This window comes from Anas platyrhynchos, chromosome 4 (genome assembly GCF_047663525.1).
Source record: "Anas platyrhynchos isolate ZD024472 breed Pekin duck chromosome 4, IASCAAS_PekinDuck_T2T, whole genome shotgun sequence".
NCBI lineage: Eukaryota > Metazoa > Chordata > Aves > Anseriformes > Anatidae > Anas > Anas platyrhynchos.
In genome coordinates this window covers 31,754,445-31,769,599 of record NC_092590.1, presented here as the reverse complement: position 1 = coordinate 31,769,599, position 15,155 = coordinate 31,754,445, and the positions used below count along the sequence as shown (strand labels likewise).

Genomic DNA, 15,155 nt, shown 5'->3' with positions numbered 1-15,155 from the left:
AAGTCAGCAGAGCATAAAATGTGAACAAATTGGGGATCACTTATTATCCTGTATCATTTACAGCCATGCTCCTGGCAGTCCTCTTATACAAACTGTGATTTTGACTTCTATCATTCCTCATATAGCACAGCCCTCACAGCCACCTGAAGGCAGAGGCTGCATAGTATTAATTCCCACAGAGATATCACTGGTATTAAATGGACTCTAACCTTACCTCTAGTCACAGTCTCACTAATGGGATCCTGCACGTGTCTGCTATCTTCTTTGGGGGCTAGTCAACCAAACTTCATTAAACCAGTATCAGTTTCTGCCTCATTCCAGCTGACTTTACCAGCCCACCTAGCTGTAATTCACTCCTAACTCAACCTCAGGCTTAAGATTAATATACAATACTATCTTGACACCACCTACCTTTTATTTCACCAAAAACAATCTCATTATGGGACTCCCTATTAATAACATTTAAGATTCCTCCTTAGTTATAATTGCCTTTCTTGTTCTAAAGGTTCCCACTTAAGTCACATTTCCAACTCTTCTAATGTAGAGGTGTCTCTCATAGATCTCTTGCAGGGTAAGCCAAGCAGTGAATGATTTGAAACAGACAACGTGCTCTAATGGAGACAGATATTTTGTATAAATAAGTTAAAGCTTGGTCTTTTATAGCTGCTCAGCATCTCTATATTAAAGTGATGGTAAGAAGTGGACATGGTAGAAAAGTTCTGTTTCTTCTGGGGTTTCCTTCATTCCTAGACCAAAACAAACCTGCTAATCAGTTATTCCATGGTTATTACAACAAATCTAGCTCACTGACTTGAAACACTGGAAGAGATTATTTCAGAACTCCAAGAACTCATGTGTGTTGTGGAATGGCATTTTCCTTCACTGTCTGTGTTAGTTCTCAGCATCACTGCTACTCTGGAACAGTAAGTCCATTACAGTAAAAAAAAAAAAAAAAAAAAAAATCCTGAACCTTGACTTTTAATCTTGAAGAAAGCACCCCTTTATTCCCCTTTATTTGTGTTTACTGAAGTCTTGAAAAAAGGTTATTGTTAACTTTCAAGGCCAGAATCAGATTAGTTTAGCAGTTATGCATGCTAACACTAGCTATGCACAGTTGAACCTTTGTCCCTTTTGTGCACTCTTGGTATCTCTTTCTGTGAAATGAAAATTAGGTTGGAGAACAGTCATTTCACAGAAGATGCTGAGGGCAGCTACATTCCACCACTCCCATCTAAACTGGATGCATTTAAGCCTCATGTGATGTAAAAGAATAGAGGCCTTATAGTTTTGAAAATTGTTTGACCCTGAAAGGCTTTTCCTTTGTACTTGTCCAAAAAAAAAAAAAAAAAAAAAAAGAGAGAGAGAGAGAAAATTATTACATGCTCAGTCTGTGACTTCATTGCCTGTTAATGAACACTTAAAATATAAATTAAAGAAGCCACCTTTTAAGATGGACTAAAATCCCAGCAGTATGTAGGGTGTCTGCAGTTCTTACTTGTTTTTTCAGAAATAAAACCCCATTTTTTTCAAAGTATCATAATTTTTCCATTGAACTTGCAAAACATAAGTGCTTACTTCTTCCTTAAATTATATTACCAAAAACACAGATCTCCTTAAAATAATTATTCTTATTTCAACAAAAAATAAAATAAGATATGCCCTTTAAGACTTCCATTTTCAGGTGTTGAATTAAATATGTGAAATTAGCATGTTTTAAAAGCTTTATGAACAGAAAGAAAGACAATGTCACCTCTACATACTCATACCCAAAATAACTGAATCCTTATTTCCACTTGGGACTGCCGCATAAATGGTAAGTATAGAATTTTTATACATTCCTTTTTAATGGTTATACTATCAAACAATCATAGAAATATCCCTGCAAAATGGTATTTTGTTTTAAAAGGATGCTTATTTCATGCCCTCTTGGGGCTAAGTGACATACTTATGAACCCAAATTTGCATTTCTGATCTAGATCTTGTTTACTCACTGATTATAACGTGACATTTCACTATTTGGATAACTTCTGTATTTTAATTTCCTGAATTACATATTTGCATAGTAGTTATCTTTGAGGTTTTTATTTATTATTATTATATAACTACTTTTATTTTCAAGTAAGAGCTTCTGCGTGTTTCAAATAATGGTGGATATCTGCCTTGAGCTATCAGATATCTTTCAACAGATCACAACAACTGAGTATATAAATTAACACACTTAGCATGCTTTTATTAAGTGCACAGGATATTATATAACGTATCTTTGAAAAGTACTGGAGGTAAATGGGATTAAGCAATTTCAGTGTCAAACATGATTGATATATCGAATGTTGTAATCAACACCATGCAAAACTTTGTCTCATAGGAAACTGCTGAAAATCAAAGATTCTAAGTATTAGCAATATGGATTTTAAGAAAAAAAAAATAGAAGATAAGAGTTTAACAAAAATAGCTCTTGTAGACCTCTTGAGTACAAGCAACTTTTGGTCTTTTATATTTTTCTCCTATCACTGTTTCATAGAGGGAAAAAAAAAGTTCTACTTTCATTTCCCAGACAGTATATGTATTTCTGAAAACTTTGGAATTGGTGGGGCGGGAAGGGCACCACAGACTGCAGTTTAGGATCTGAATTAAGATCTACTGCACAACCAGAGAAAACAGAGAGGCCAGCTTTGAAAGAAACATTCTAGAAAATAAATGAAATTATACGTTATGATTTCACAGGAACCCTATAGAAAAGAGATTTTTCTTCCAGAGTTTCTCACATCACTGAGGTATCACCCAAAAAGCAGTGTAGTGAATTTGCTAGGGCTGTGCAAGTAGTGATATCAGATGCATGATACTACCTCACGTAACACACAAATATACAATCCATGCATTACAGTACAACTCATGCATTTGAAAGGATTTAAAGATAAGACAAGATAACCACTTACATGTTGATTAATGCTATTATGAAGTCTGCCATTTTCTAGAGATTCCAATATTGAGAATCATCTGATATCTTTTGGTCTTCTGAAAACATTTAAGTATTAAGCTTTTTCTAAGGCCTTGCATAAATGAGATGTAGTTCCACCCCATACTTTCAGCACTCTATTGTTTAAAAGTTCTTTATTCTGTACGTTTATTTTATTTTTCAACTACTTTACCAGGAGTTGTCATCAAGCAGGTATTAATCAAAATGTACCTTATATTTTCAAAAAACTTGCTCTAATACTTCCCTTGCACTAAACATTGATGTGAAACTGTAAAGAGAGGCAAATGTTTTTTTAATAACTATTTGTTAATAAATTGGTAACCAATGGTAGATAATTAAATTAAATTGCAAGTACAGAAACAGGGAGAGAAGGGACTTGTTAGAATATTCCCCTGAGTATGTTTACTGCCTAAGCTAGAAATTGCAACTAGCAATTTTGTTTAATATTCACTCGTGGACTTAACTTCTTAAGTCTGCTTCTTTTTATAAATTTGTATGTATGTTTATTTTCATATGATTATGTGGGTGTGAAGAGTGTTGCTTCTTTATAGTCACATAACCACGTCTGGAAGTCTGATGAGTTAATTTACTTACTACATCTTCAAACAGAGGCCAATTTGTGCCTCTGGGTTTTCCAGTTTGTCTTTCTGCACACTCCTGTTTGCATTACACGTTTCTACGGAATGTAATCAGAGTCTAATACTGTATTGAAGACAGGAATGCGCCATACATTTATATATTACATTTTCTTTTGTCTTTAAATACTCCTTTCCTAATAATTCTCATACTCTCGTATATTTGTGAATGTAGAAATTAAAAATATAAAATATAATATTTTCATAATTTATAATTCTATTTACATAATAAACTATATCTATTTAAAACATAATATAAGCTACGCATAAAGCATATAGAGAAATTTAAAATACTCTAGTATATCTTTTACTATATGTAAATAATTTGTTTGCCACTAAATAATGACCTGAAATTCTCAGACAGCTATTAACAGTTGCCATTACCTGCTACACCCTGTAAATGCAAATAGACAATTTACAGCTATTCATTGCATGTAAATAATTAGGGTGTTTTCTTTTTCTCAGGTGCATTATTTCTCTAATTAACCATGAGTTTCACCTTCCATTTCATCATTAAACTGATCAGTTTCATGGGATCCTTCTGTGCTGTTCTCCATCAGCCTGAGATTTGTCTCAGAATTTGAGGAGGGATAAATTGAAGGGTGTGGAACAGATAATAGTTATTCCTTATTTCTAACTGCACAGTAAGCTCTTTAGTTTCAATTTTTAGATTTACTCTTCTGAATCTCAGAAGGCTCTGTCATTTCACTTTTTAGCCCATTTCCAGAGCATTCATGAATCTGATGCACACTGCAGTTTTCTTGCTATTAACTTCTCTCCATTTCAGTTACTTCTGAAAATTTTTGATATATTATTATCCACAAGAGGATTCTTTTATCCTATGACAAGTTTGCTTCTTAAAACCCTTGCGTAAGGAGCACTTCTGGAATAGCTGTACCTTCTGAAGTGACGGATGGCAGCCACCTTACAGCGTTGCACTTGCCTCATTTAGATAAGGGAATCAAGACCTTATTATGGTCAGTCCTCTAGCAAAGTAACCCATTATGCTCCGTGTGATCTGTACTTTGTCTTGTTGTTTTATCATTGTCCTTCCATAGAATTTACAAAACAATTGTTATATTGAGAACCTCTTTATAACAATATTTACTCATGTTTTCAGTGTGCAACCATTCGTATAAAAATACATGGTTGTGATTTAGCTATCTTATGAGGGTTTGTTCTTTAAGACAACTCTCATGTCATCTGTCATCTTCTGGGAAACCAGAATTGCAAAGAAGAAAAAGTTAATCACAGCTTTTTAGTGAAACTTATGAATCATAGATATGAAATATTTTATTAAAGAAAACTCTTTTTTGTTAAACAACTGCACACACTCTTGAATAAAAATGTGGTAATTGAATACATTTGCCACAAAGCAATCACACACAATTTAGTCTGTGCAGTAAAGCAACGGGTCCTAATCTTCTAGCCTTGATACTTTCCAACTGTCTCAGAAGTGGTTTATGACACAACATAGTTAAATAGTTAAATCATTATCATGCTGCAAGTTAGTTAAATCACTATTTTACTTACTAAAAAGGACACCATACCACAAAATTATATATTAACTCTTTACTTAGCTTAGGATATTGATTTCACAGAATTAAACTGCTGCTTTTATTTCCAATTCCGATAAACTGATGGTGAATCATCTTCAATATTTCTATTGCACTCAAACCATCAAACAGTATTAATAAAATGGATGGAATTCAAACATATCTAAACTCTGAGGCAGATGGCCATATAAACTGAATATCCAACCTCTTTGAACTTTAGACATTTCATTACTAGCAATTTTAATGTACGTTCTCCTGTAAGCCTTATATTAAAATCAATTAAAGTATTACAATAAGTAAAAAGGAAAATGGCTTTGAAAATATTTCTTTTTTACTCATATCATAAGCCACTAGCTTTGTAAGGTGGGGAAAATACGGCTTATCTATTTTTATTTCAGTGAAATGGTGTGTAAAACAGAAGTGTACCAATTCACTATTTTTTCATTGATGTAAAAATAAACAAACACAAAACAAAACCAACCAAACAAAAAAAAAGGAAAGAAAACTACAGGAAAAGTTCACCAAATTGTCACAGTTATCACTGCTAATGAGCTGTCTCAGTTAAAGACAATTCCTTTCAATTCTTTTGATAAAGCAACATGAATGCGTCTCCCTTTTCTCTTCTGCTAATGATTTTTACCCTTCTACTTTTCAATGTTTTGCGGAAAACAAACAAAATCCCAGTTCTGACACCTTTCTTACAAATATTGAATCATGATTAATGTATCATAGGATAATTTATTTCAGAGTTTACTGTGCTATCTAAATCTTTCCACTACTTAACTGGTAATGTTAAATTTTGTTCTTTGCTTGATTCTTTATTTGGAATTGATGTACTGGAAGAGATACTGCTATGGTAAGAGTTTAGGAAGTATGTACTGAGCACTATTTTATGTCTCCCTATGCTGTAAGCTTTGCAAACATAGACCAAAAAAATATCATACCATATGATAATGTATATACTATACAGTACAATGTGATAATGTATATATAACAGCATATAAAACATGTAATTAATGAGAACTGACTTAAATGAGAGTTCATATGATGAGTAAAAATATATACCTAAATATGAGAATGCCCTACTTAAAAATATGTGTATACTTAAAATTAAGAAATTTTCCTCTTTCAAAGAACTTGTTTACAAAATTCCTCACCTATTATGCTGTTGTTCTGTGTTACTAAAAGGTGACTAGCTGGGATATTCAACATTCACAACGGAGACAAAAATACAGCCATTGCATCCAAATAAACTGATTTAATCAACTTAATAAATCTACAAAGTGTAATAAATGAAATTTTAAATACTGGAGTGCGTTCATACTACCTTTAAGAGAGAGGACACATTATAAATTAACCTGCCTTGATTTAAAAGGTCGTTTTTAACATATCAAGGAATAGTACTGTATACCCTCAGGATACATCAGTCTTTGTCATTCACATACTATAAATATGAAGGGGGACAAAAAAGAAAGGCTATAATCTATAGTCTATAATATGCCTATTTTCTATAGATAAGGAAAAGAGGGTAAGTTCTATCATCATATTCAGTGTTATTAATAGATTTTTAATATAGATAGAGTAATACACATAAACAATGTTTCATTGCCTGTGACTTTGAGCACTTCATTTTACATACTGATGGATACACATCCCTGTCAGGAAGAACACGCAGCTACCCTTAAGCTATTTTCACCTACTATTATGGTTTCATGGCAGGGATGCATCCACAAACAATGTAATTTTTATATAAATGATATACATATATATTGATATATATGCACATATGTGTATATATGTATATACACATATACACACATGTATATATGCATATATACATACATATACACATATATGATATTTATTATAGATATAGACTACTGTAGTATTATATTTATATACTACTCTTATATATAAATAATTGGGATCACACTTAGAACAAGTAGCAGCAGTTTTAGCTAAAAGCATTTCTCCATTAGACAGAGTCCCTTTACTGCCCCCACAGACTAGTGTCCCCACATCTTCACCCACAGCCTTCTTTCTCAAAAACTTCACAACAAGCAAGACGTCTGAGCATGCCACACTGCCACACCAACCCAGGGTTCTTAGAAAGCAGTCACAGCACCAGACTCCCTCTGTGAACTCAGCCATAATCTGTAACTAGCAAAGTCTGTCCTCCAGGATGCTTTGTGGGAAGCAGATCAGTGGCAGAGCAGCAGCTGCCACCCCTGGGCCTTACTGCCAGCTCTCACCAGAGCACACCTCGATCTGGCACTCACCGCTTCTCCTTCAGAAGCAACAGCCACGCTCTGAATCAGGCTCTGAAGCTGTGAACTGACCTCAACTACCAGCAGCAGGCCTGGGACTCGCAGCAGCAAAAGGCAGCTCTGCCACAGCAGCCAATAGCTCATGCATCTGTGTACCGATCTGTTCTGTCTCTCAGCTGCTACTTCAGGCACACCCTCTTCATCCTCCACCCACAGAAAAAGACTGGCACAGTCCTTGTGGAGCTGCCAGAAGGCTGCTGACAGCTCGTGTGCTGGAACATGCAAGAGGACAACATTTTTGTTGTTAAATCTCATGGAAAGCATTCAACATGCTAGACTAATCCTGCCTTCTGCTGACTCCTGTCGATCTCTTCGTTACTTTTCCCAATTTAAATTGTAAAACTATCATGCTGCACAAGTGGAAAGTGGAGTGCAGACCCTCTCACTCCTGGTCTTGTACTGTCACACATGGTAGATACATGAAATGTGTCAGGGGGCTCTGAGATGTATCCCCCCAGGGCACTCTGTGGTGAGCAGCCAGCACAAGGGCAAGGCTTTCCATGCCTTTGGCTGTTGCTGCCTCTCTGCCTTCATGCTGTTTTCACTGCCAGATGCTGGAGGGTGAGGGCAGAAGCTCAGGCACTGAGCATCGTGGGAGGATGAGAGTGGGAAGCAACTGCCCAGGGCTGACACCCTTTCTGGAAGAATTTGGAATGGAATCAAAAAGCTTATAGGAAGCTGTTGCGAAACCAGAAACAAGTAAACTTGTTAACTTGTGTGCCTGGTGCATTTCTGAAAGGTCCAAAACACCTGGAAAGCGGACGCAGCAAGGATACATCTCTTTGGAGCAGTCCTCACGAGCAATGGAGCAAATCCTCAGGAGCAACATAGACTTGGCTAAGTGGGCTAGCAAAACACTGAAACAGGACATTACACATAGCAGTATACAGCAACATGAACACTGAGAATGAAAGAAGCAGCTTCAATTTATTAGACGAAATCTTTGCTGCTAATTTCATGCTCTGGTTTAATATTATAATTTTAAGTATATTTATTTATTTATTGAAAGGCAGACACCAGATTTCATAGTGTCAGTGACCCATGTTTAAATGAATTACAATGAAATGAGAAATGGCAAATTTAAACCTTTCTCATTGTGTTCTTAACACAACCTCACAGCTGCAATCTCACAATTTATTTATTACAGAAAGTAGAACAAAATGAAGGAACTATGTTTCACATATCTCAGAGGAGCTTTTTCTAATAGAACTGAGTTGTGCCTGGTGATCTAATTCTTGTCCTGACTCTTTAGGACCAATCTCAGGAAACTGGTACATTTACCACCATGTATATAAGTGCTCATTTGTGGAAGTTATACTGTCAGCAAGGCAGTCTCTTTCTTCCGTCATTAAGAACGCTTATTACTCCTGGTTATTCACTATCCTAGAGGACTAATGTTTATCATCATGGCAGGCTCTGAACCAATGGGAATTCAACTGCTTTATGTTATTATGAAATCAGAAATATAAAATCTGCCAGCTACAAACTCAGATAAATATTTTGGTACTGTCAAGATTTTACAGAACTTAGCCATAAGCTCCCTGCCTCTTAAACACAGACAAGCAAGTAACACAACAAGAGTGTGTTAGGTTAAAAACAAATTGTGTTCAGTAAATGCTTCTCTCCTTTTTTTTTTTTTTAATCTGATACTTAATTGTTTAAAAGCCATTAGCGTTTAGAAACTCTACATTCACATAAACTTTTATAAACTTTATAAAACTTTTATAAAGTTTATGTTACTTCAATTTAACATTAGAACATGAAACACGAATCTTGCATCTTTCAGCAGAAAATCCTTTCTGGGAGTGGCTGAACTTAGGTCAAGACTTGTTTTATCACGACAAGAATATGGGCAGAGGATGTTTACTCTCACCACAGTATGAATGCACCCTTGGGTGATGGAGAGGAGTATACACAGCAGCACAAACACTGATAGGGAATACTAAGTCATCAAATTGCAGAGAGAAAAGATGCACGTGGATTTTAGTATCACTGGATCTAACCACAGTTCGATCAGTCACCAGCAAGACAGACAATTGTTGCAGCTATTCAAATAAACAATGATTTTTTTTGTAGCTGAGGGCAGTCTGTCCTTAATCAAGATTGAACCAAAAATACATTTGCCCTCTAGTGCCCAGTCCCAGTGCCCGCATTATTGTAATTAAGTCAACTACACATGAAATCCTGACCTAATTGAAAATTACTCTAAAACCTGCATTTATTACATTGGGTCCCAAATTTTACCTTGTTTATGGGACTTAGTTATGATGAAGGTTCACAAGGATGGAAACAGAACTCTAAAATAACACCATTAACTGAACCATATGAAATTCCAAGTTGCTCCTGTCTTTAAATGAAGTCTGAATCTATTCATCCAGATCAAGAGAAGTAAACAAATAGTTAATACTGTTCTGTACTTTACCAGCTAAAATAGTTGTAGGTATTTTTTCCTTTTTAATTTATCTGCTGTGGAGATTTTTTGCTTCTCTTCTTTCCTGTTTCATAGTGACTCGTCTCTCTTTCTATTCTACTGCCACAAAGGTCAACTTTTTTCATGAGCCTGAATTCAGCATAGTCAGAAAGAAGTACAGAAAATTGCAGTTCTGTCAGTCAAGAGCTTTCTTAGACCTATCAATTGAGGAAGTGTCCAGAACCTGTCAGCTTAGCTGCATTCTTTGGGGATACTACGGGAACAAGTTTGAAGATATGCCTTTGACCTCAATTTGAAATGAATCTCTGATATCTACTAGACTTGCTGTTTCACTTGGACATGAAAGTCCACGTGAATAAAATAAGAACCTTCTCTCCTTATGTGCAGTGAATAGACTCAGTAGAGTATGAAGCAAACACACACAGTTCTGAGGTTTTAAAGAAAAAAAGTCACCCTGGACTGTCATACTTGAAACTTTTTTTTTCCCACAGAGCTTTGTCATTTATGTTCCCCTTCTTATAGCAAATTTATTGCATCATTGTAGTTTATATTAATATTTCATAGAACTGTAGCCTTCTTCAAATTTCACAGAGCTATTCCCAATAAAATAATGCGTTTCTCTTACTCTATTCTCTGAATCACATTCATAAGAATCAGAATCTTCATTTCCTACTGTGTTTTAACTGCCTTACGCTATTTTAAAGGGCTTAATGAGTTTGATTTTATAGTGTTCTAATACACCTACTAGTCAAAACCCTTCCAAATGGATGCTGGAAATCTGACAGCAAGTAAAACATAAAACACTGTCCTTATGAGCTTGTAGCTAAGATGGATTACAAGTAAGATTTTTTATGGTTCATCAACTAAAAAAAAAAATAATTGTCATTTCTAAGAAGAATGGAATGGGCACATTATAAAACAAAAGTTAAGGAGCAGCCAGTATGTGGTGATGAAACAGTCAGTATGTAAAAGGAATTAATTTGGTCTCTCCCCTACCACCACCATCTTATTAACATAAATATATTAAGATGAAATTGTGTTCATTCATTGAACTAAATAAACAAACACAAGAAGAAACAGAACACAATTATTTTATAAATTTAAGTATATATTTATCTATTTGCTTTGGAAAGGCAGAAAAAAAGGTACATATCTTCAGTTTTATTTATACAGTAGGGATGCAGGAAAACTCACTGTAAAATTGCCTGGAACAAAGTCATGATGCCAGAAAACACTAAGATTTAATTATTTTATTTTTACCACGCACACATTTCACATCCAGTGTGAACCGCATATAAGCAGGAGGATGTCTTCTCACATAAGTTGATCCCTCTGAAACTACAGCCTCATGTAATCACTCTACCTCCCTGAGACATGTTTGTGCTCCCTTTTTCATCCCATCCTGCCACTGTTCCCAATTTCTGAGTCAACCACATAGACTCTAAAACTGTCTAGGACACCCAACAATTTCTAAAGCAGATCCAGGAGACCCTGCCGAACATTGCAGCACATTCCCACTGATCAGCCACAAATGCTTATCACATAATTGGTGACAAATGTCAAAGTAGTTCAGCTTACTTAAACTCCACACAGACCCTTTATTGATGAATCAGTTACTGTCTGCATGAATGCATCCTCAGTGCTGACTCAGGTAAGCATCCCTACACAGTCAGAATTGAAAGAGCTTCTCTTGTGTCCGTCTGTATCCTGAACGTTTCAGAATGACTACACTGCAGTAATTTGAAACTTTTCTTGTTAAACAGAAGGTAGGTTTTCCAAAAACCATCACAAAATAACCAAAACAGAGAATTAAAAAAAAAAAAAAAGTATTTATGAAAGTCATTTTAGTCATCTTGTAGGAGACGACATATGCAGAAAAAATGGTCCCAACTCATTGAGTAACACCCCATGCAATCAGAGAACTCTTTAGAGAACATTTAGATTCTTCCAGATCTTACGTCACTACTAAGCAGAGAAAAGAGCCTCAATGAAAGCTATTCAGATGAAATAAAGCCCCCTTTTTGTCTTTAATTAATCATTCTCTTGTTAATCAGCCTTACATAATCATTCTCACAGACTGAAAATCTCTCATTCTGGCCCAAGGTGGAAAAGGATTACCCTGCTTAGGTGGAAGGGGAAAAATACATCTTTCTTTTCTCATCTTCATCATCTTAAGAATATAATTGCATAAATAAAGCATTCTGTATAGATTTGTACAAACACTTAGGTTGGAAAAGACCATTATGATCAAGTCCCACCTTCGACCTAACACTACAAGTTCACTACTAAACCACATCCCTTAGTGCCATGTCCACACATCTGTTGAATACCTACAGGGATGGCAACTCCCTAGGCAGCCTGTCCCAAAGCCTAACTATTCTTTCCATGAAGGAATTATTCCTGATATCTAATCTAAACATCCCCTGATGCAATTTGAGGATGTTTCCTTCATCACTAGACACCTGAGAAAAGAGACTGACATCTTCCTCACTGCAGCCTCCTTTCAGGTAGCTGTAGAGAACAAAGAGGCCTACCATCAGCCCCTCCACCTTCTCCAGGCTAGACAGGCCCAATTCCCGCAGGTGCTCCTCAGACATCTTGCTCTCCAGTCCCTTACCAGCTTTGTTGTTCTTCTGTGCCCACACGTGAGCAACTCAATATTCTTGTGGTAGTGAGGGGCCCCAAACTGAGCCGAGGGCTGGAGGTGTAGCCTCACTAGTACAGAGGAACAGTACTATATGACGACTGTACTAATATTGCCAAGTACAGAGGGACAATCATTTCCCTCATCCTGCTGGCCACACTATTTCTGATACAAGCCAGGATGCCACTGGCCTTCTTGGCCACACGTGCAAACTGTGGGCTCATGTTCAGCTGACTACCAACCAGCACCTCCCAGGTGCTTTTCTGCCAGGCAGCTTTCCAGCCACTCTTCCCAAAACCCATACCACCCTATGGGGTTGTTGTGCCCCAAGTGCAGGACCTGGCAACGAGCCGCATTGGATGTCATGCAACTGGATGCAGCCCATCAGTCCATGCTGTGCAGATCCCTCGAGCAAATAAACATTCCCACCCAACGTGGTGCCATCTGCAAACTTAACTGAGAGCATACTCAAGGCCTTCATCAATACGATCATAGAGGTATTAAACAAAACTGACACCAATACTGAGCCCTGGGAAACATGGCTTGTGACCATCCGCTATCCAGATTTAACTCTGTTCACAACGACCTTTTGAGACTTGCCATCCAACCAGTTTTTTACCCAGCACAACATATGCCCATCCACAAGCCACGAGCAGATAGTTTCTCCAGAAGGCAGCTGCGGAACACAGTATTAAATACCTTGCCAAAGTTCAAGTAAACAATATACACAGCCATTCCCTCATCCACTACACAGGTCCTCCCGTCATACCAGGAGATCGGGCTAGTCAGGCAGGACCTGCCTTTCATACAAACCCATGCTGAATGGGTCTGATCATCTGGTTGTCCTGTACATGCCATGAGATGGCACTCATGATGATCCACTCATGATCTTCCCTAGCATTAAGGACAGACTGATAGGCCTGTAGCTCCCTGGATCTTCCTTCGTGTCCTTCTTGTAGATGGGCATTACATTTGCCAGTCTCCAGTCAACTGGGACCTCCTCAGTTAGCTAGTACTGCTGGTAAATTATTGAAGGCATCTTGGCAAGCACTTCTCCCAGCTCCTTCTGAACCTTTGTGTGGATCCCAACCAAATCCATAGATTTGTAGGTGTTCAAGTAGTGTACTAAGTTAGGTCACTAACCTTTTCCCCTTGGATTATAAAGGCTTTGTTCTGCTCCCTGCCTCCGTCTTCCAGTTCAGCAGAGTGTGCACCCTGAGAAGAATTAGTCTTACTAATAAAGACTGAGGCAAAGAAGGCATTAAGTACCTCAGCCTTTTCCTCATCCCTTGTCACTGTATTTCCCCTTGCATCCAAAAAAGGATAGAGATTCTCCTTGGTCCTCCATCTCTTGTTTATGTACTTACAAAAACATTTTTATTGTCTTTTACTGTAGCATCCAAGTTAAGCTCTAACCAGCCTTTAGTCCTTCTAACTTCCTCCCTGCGTAACCTCACAGCATCTTTGTATCCCTCCTGAGTAGCCTGCCACTTCTTCCAAAGGTCATAAACTTTTTTTTTTTTTCTCCTGAGTTCCAGTAGATCTCTTCTATGCCAGGTATATTCAATGGAGAGAAGGGATAATACTTCCTGTCCTCCGGAGCAAGATAGCACACAGATCACATTAAAGCACAGCTGATGACAAACCCAGGTCAAGCCTTCTATCTTTAACTTCTCCAGAAATAAGACCTGGAACCAACTTACCCTATAACAACAGAAAGCCCCAGAGGAGAGTGTTAAAGAAGGAAAAAAGGCAGTGAACCCAGGGGACGACACTGAAGAATGTGGTTTGCTGTTCCTGTTGCTGGCATGGGGCAGGAGATGAGGGGATATGGAGTGGTGCTAAGGGAGCACTGAGGACATTCCTCATAGCAGGGCATACTGCTCATATTTCCTAATTTCTCCCTTAATAAATGACTTCCAACACTCAGTTCTGGCACTGCAGTCGGTCTGCAATTTGCAGGCTGAATGCTTGGAAACAAAACAGGAGGAGAGCCATCGCTGCTCTCCCCTAATAGCTGGTTGCTTTGGGTAGCCTCCTAAGCTTAGAGCCAGCTCCAAGTGACAAACTAAGCTACCACATAAAAAAGTGCCACAACATACTGCTGCCTAGTCATTGCCCTCGGCACTATGACACCCTCTCAGTTGCCCATGGTTCTGAGTGCATAGTATGACATCATTCAATGCATGTTAGAAAAAGAGAATACTCTCATTAAAACACTCTAAAATTGTCTCTTATATCCAAACTTGCTTGACTTCTTTGACCATCACCCATGAAAGAAAGCTTAGATTTAGGTCTACATTTCACTCTAACTCTAGTTTTACCTACTCTAAAAGCCCAAGGGAGATGCAAATCTAGAAAGTGGATATCTAAAAATTATTTCAGAAATACCATTTTGTAGAAAGCTAGTCAAAACCCTTCTCAGCCTACCTCCTCCTCCTCCCCCCCCCCCCCCCCCAATGGGATATCAGAAACATGCCTGGGAGGATAAATGTAGCTATAACAGTGTTTGCTCTCCAGCAGTCATTTTCTAGAATAACATTCCCATAAGACTATCATCATCCAGTTGAATTTATGCTATAGGG

General features: G+C 37.3%; 1 protein-coding gene across 9 annotated transcripts in view; it reads right to left on the bottom strand.

The window, feature by feature from the left end:
* The window catches only part of FSTL5 (follistatin like 5), a 407,458-nt gene that overhangs the window by 260,373 nt on the left and 131,930 nt on the right, over positions 1–15,155 (bottom strand). Inside the window, exon 1 of one of the 9 annotated variants that reach the window (XM_021270252.4) lies at positions 7,448–7,467. The exons of the other annotated variants lie outside the window; for them this stretch is intronic. The gene's annotated coding sequence lies outside the window, so the exon portion shown is untranslated. Of the gene's footprint in view, positions 1–7,447; positions 7,468–15,155 lie in introns of those variants that run through there. 9 annotated transcript variants of the gene reach the window in all.